The sequence below is a fragment of the Helianthus annuus genome, chromosome 5 (genome assembly GCF_002127325.2).
Source record: "Helianthus annuus cultivar XRQ/B chromosome 5, HanXRQr2.0-SUNRISE, whole genome shotgun sequence".
Classification (NCBI taxonomy): Eukaryota; Viridiplantae; Streptophyta; class Magnoliopsida; order Asterales; family Asteraceae; genus Helianthus; species Helianthus annuus.
In genome coordinates, this window is record NC_035437.2 from 76043744 (window position 1) to 76048041 (window position 4298).

Genomic DNA, 4298 nt, shown 5'->3' on the forward strand with positions numbered 1-4298 from the left:
AAGGTTCCTAGACCTTCCTTCTCCTACCCTTTCCCATCCTCTTCAGTTGATTGCCTTCTCTTGGTCTCTTCCATATATGATCACTATCAAACTAAACTCCAACATTTACCTGGAATGGGTCATCAAATGCCTACCATACTCAAGTATCAGCGCCTCATTGATCGCGCCTCATTGATCATGTCAATGGTTCCTCTCTCCAGCCCCTTCTACAACCGTAATAAGCAATGATAAAATAGTAGTGTATCCAGAATTTCTTACTTGGTTGGTCGCTGATCATCGCACCATCATTATTCTCAACGCCTCCTTATCCAAGGAGGTGGTTACAATTATAATTGGTTTACCCTCTACTCGTGAAATCTGGGTTGCATTAGAAAACTGTAAGACCCTTAACGATTTAAACATTTCTATATCATTAAAGTAAGCATTTTATATGAAAAATGCCACTTAAAAAAACTTTTACATTGAAAGTATTTAGACATGTTTAAAATATTCAAACATAGTTAAGAGTGTTTACATAATACACTTTGTATAAACAAATAAGATCAAATGCGGAAGCTTTGTTTAGTCATGTGTTCGGTTCTTGTTCTTCGCTTGATCGTCATCTGGAGACCCATAACGTTCACCTAAGTTCAAAACCAACATAAACATTAGTTATGTGGCCTTGAAAACCATTTAAAACAAGTTCCATGATCAAAATAACAATAATTAAAGATTTTTGCCAGTTCAGAGGTCCCTCGCACACCGCGAGAGACTTGAGCCACTTTGTCGCGGGCCGCGACTAGGGTCGCGTGACGCAACTGAGATCCCGGCTTGTGGTCACGTAGCGCAACAGTGCCATTTCGACAGAAGGTTCCTTTTGTTGAGCTGCATTTTACCCAGCTATACATCCTTCCCAACTATTAACTTAAACTTTCATAATTTTCAATCTACAAATCCGTTTTTCGACCCGTTTCTTCCTACGTGATCGTAATTTATTTCTCCATCATATGGAGTCACAACCCGACATTTGAATGCACAAAATTCTAGATTTTTAAGCTCTCGGCTTGAAATTCATTTATAACCCTTTTGACCCGTTTCATGATTTATCAAACCACTTGCGTCTAAATCGTTATAAAACCTTGGAATGTTTCTTATCTCAAAATCTTTAACTCGTGAGTTATAATTTTCATGAATTATGCGACCAATAATCAAGCTATGCACAATACTTCATTTTGACCCGTTAGAGAGGATTTAATCATTTAAGTTTAAATCCCACTCTCTCCTTTTACACGTCAATTTTCTACATTAAGGTATTCACATATCTTCCACCAAATTTACGCGTACCTGGCTCGGGTCAAAGTATTAACCCGTTTTAATACCTTGCCTTAATAATTTGCTAAATCATAGCCACGCAAATTCCATAAGCCGTTTTACCCTGTGAGCATTAGACTCGACAAGCACTTGTTAGTCGTTATTCGTCAAATGGTGTTAACATTACTATTTGACCCCTTTAGTCTAAACGACCAAACATTTTGCACTTATATTTGAATGGTATGTATTTACCATTTCATTATTTAACCCATTTCGCCCCTTTTTGCCATTAAACATGGTTTTATCATTTTATTCGTCATGACCCGTATCATTTCGTGTCGGAACCCATATTTCGGATATAACCTTGGTCGTGTTTATAATCTATAAAGTAAATGTGTATCCTAAAAAAATGGTGTAAGCTTTACTTACCTTGCATCCTTGCGAGCTTCATACTTGAACTTGTATCCATTTGACCCGATCATTTCCAAGCTCCTACGTAGCTTGTCAGAGTCAAACTACCATATCATATCCACAAGATGATTAGATTAGTCAATATTAACATGACCATCACACCTTATGGATTCACACACTTATTCATCAAAGTATGCTATTTATTCAACAACTGTTTTTTTCATAACTCTTTCCAATCACTAACTGTTTGACCCGTTAGTCAAGTTACTTATACGAACTAGTTAGTAAGTGATTTTGAACACTTTAAGCATGTCACGTAAAGTGTTATTTGTTCCTAACAACAAACACTTCATGACTAAATCAAGTATACGCAATCACATGTCTTTTTTTCTGGATTAATAATGACATTATTAATGGGCAGCGATTTTCTATACAGCTGTTCTAATTGACCATTATGACCCATAAAAGTCCAAACTAGATTAATATGTTCAAAGATGGATCATATAAAACTTCAATACCTTCGCAAGCATATAAGGTACACCTTCTAACGAATTTTCTATGATTTTATATGAATTTAATAAAATCAACACAGCAACTATATTTTCATTTTTTTCAAACAGCTTTCAAGGTTTCTGAACAACAGTTTTAATTCACTTTTTTGGCCTATTTGACAAACACGTTTGTTTCTTATGATTGAAAACAGTAAAAATTTACTCTGTAAGCTTTCCGAAAAGGTATAGAACACCCAAATCGGATAAACGGTTGATTTTATATGATTTTTTTTTAAGATTAGTCAAAATCCATATAAAAAGCTACGGAAATCATGTTTAGGGTCCTTTCAAATTCGACCCAAACCATCAAATGAAACCCATTTCGATGGCTAAAACCCTTATTAAACTCTTGGTAATGGTTAGAAACCTATAACACAGTGATTGTAGCCTAAGAGATGTCAAAAACATCATCTATTTCAAGAAGTCATCATATGAATCCTAATTTTACCGTCTTCTCAACTTCATCTTTGTCAATTTAAGAACTAGAACTAAAATTAACATATATTCAAGCCTATTTGGTGATTCTCATACACCATCATGTTTAATTTCATACAAATCAAAGATTTGTCATAAACCCACTACTCATGAAATCATCAAATCAAGCTCTACATACAAACTAGTAGACAACACGATTTCACTTAGGCATTTTAACAAGCACCTTGTGGGCATGATTTTTATACCTCTTCTATTTAGTTCATGGCTAATCTTTTTAATCAAGTTTCAATCAGTTTAGCACTCATGAACAATATCAAATCTTGCATCATAACATCAACTTTTCGCAATCTAGCATACAAATTCTTGTGTTGATCACTTTGTTCTAAAAACCCACTTAACACATATATGGGTGATTATCAATTTCATAGTATTCATCACTATATCATCAAACTTTTAGCTAGGGTTTGCTCCTAGACATGGTTTCAACATAACAACACTCATACATTCAACATTCAAGCATGAATTTCAATTTTGAGTGTTTATCAAAATTTCAAGATAACACCAAATGATGGAATTGAACATACCTTGTGATCCCCTTAGCTTGGTGATCACGATTTTATTAAAAGCCCCAATTTTTAGCTTGATTTATCTTCGATTTCGTTGGATTCTTGTGAGTTTAGGGCTTGAAGGGAACTCCTTCTTGGCTCTGTGTTTTTGGTCAACCAAAACACACTTATGTGTGTGTGTATGTTTTTTTTGTCTAAGTTATTTTAAATAACATCAGTTTCAAGTTTACCACATTTAGTCCCTCAATTTTAAGTTGGTTATTAAGTAGGCCACAACCTACTTAATTCCAACAATATTTCTTTTTACTAGCTAGGTTAATCACTCCTAGTTAACTTCGTGGGTTCGGGGAAATTATAACCCACTTTATTTTAAGTCCCGTTAACTCGGGCTTCTTATGAACTTACTTTTCTCAAAGCATTTACTCTCCTTTTAATTAATATTAGAATTATTTGTTTAAATCCTAATATTCACCTGGTAAATATTACCACTAACGGTATTTTACCTGTTCATTATTATTAACGTGGTTTAATTACCAATCCCGTTTTTGGGGTGTTACAAAAACCCATATGGAAACTCGTCTCTTGAACGTGTCCGTAGCATGCGTGATAAACTCTGATTAACTCAAAAAGGCTCCAAATCATGTTGAATTTGGATGAATTTTCAAAAGCCTTTGTGATTAACTCTACGACATTGGACATCTTGTGATCCCAGTGATCAACTTTATTCGTTTCTTTGCGGACTTGGACCATCATTTGAGAACTTCTCTACAACTGTTTGGTCCATTCGACCAGCCCCATCTTTTGCCAATCTTCTTGGACGGGCTAAAAGTTATGAATATTTTCCCCATTCCCTTCATGGATCTACCACATCCCCTGTTGCTTTGGCTACTCAGACAAACTGAAACCCTTCTTATCTATCTAGTGGTCGCGGTTGTTTTCTCGTGGCTCTAATCCTTTAGAGGCCGTGGTGGACGTGCTTATGGTTGTCGTCCACCGCACTATCAAATGCGTCACCATAATGGTCATTATGCTTATTCATGTCCTA

General features: G+C 35.3%; 1 long non-coding RNA gene across 1 annotated transcript; it reads right to left on the reverse strand.

Moving 5' to 3' along the window:
* Positions 1-445: 445 nt before the first annotated feature.
* LOC110938817 lies at positions 446-3409 on the reverse strand. The gene is made up of 3 exons (XR_002591716.1): positions 3272-3409; positions 1720-1805; positions 446-623 (listed from the first exon to the last, which is right to left on the reverse strand). It is a non-coding gene; the product is annotated as an uncharacterized LOC110938817 (long non-coding RNA).
* Between the last annotated feature and the right edge of the window lie 889 nt (positions 3410-4298).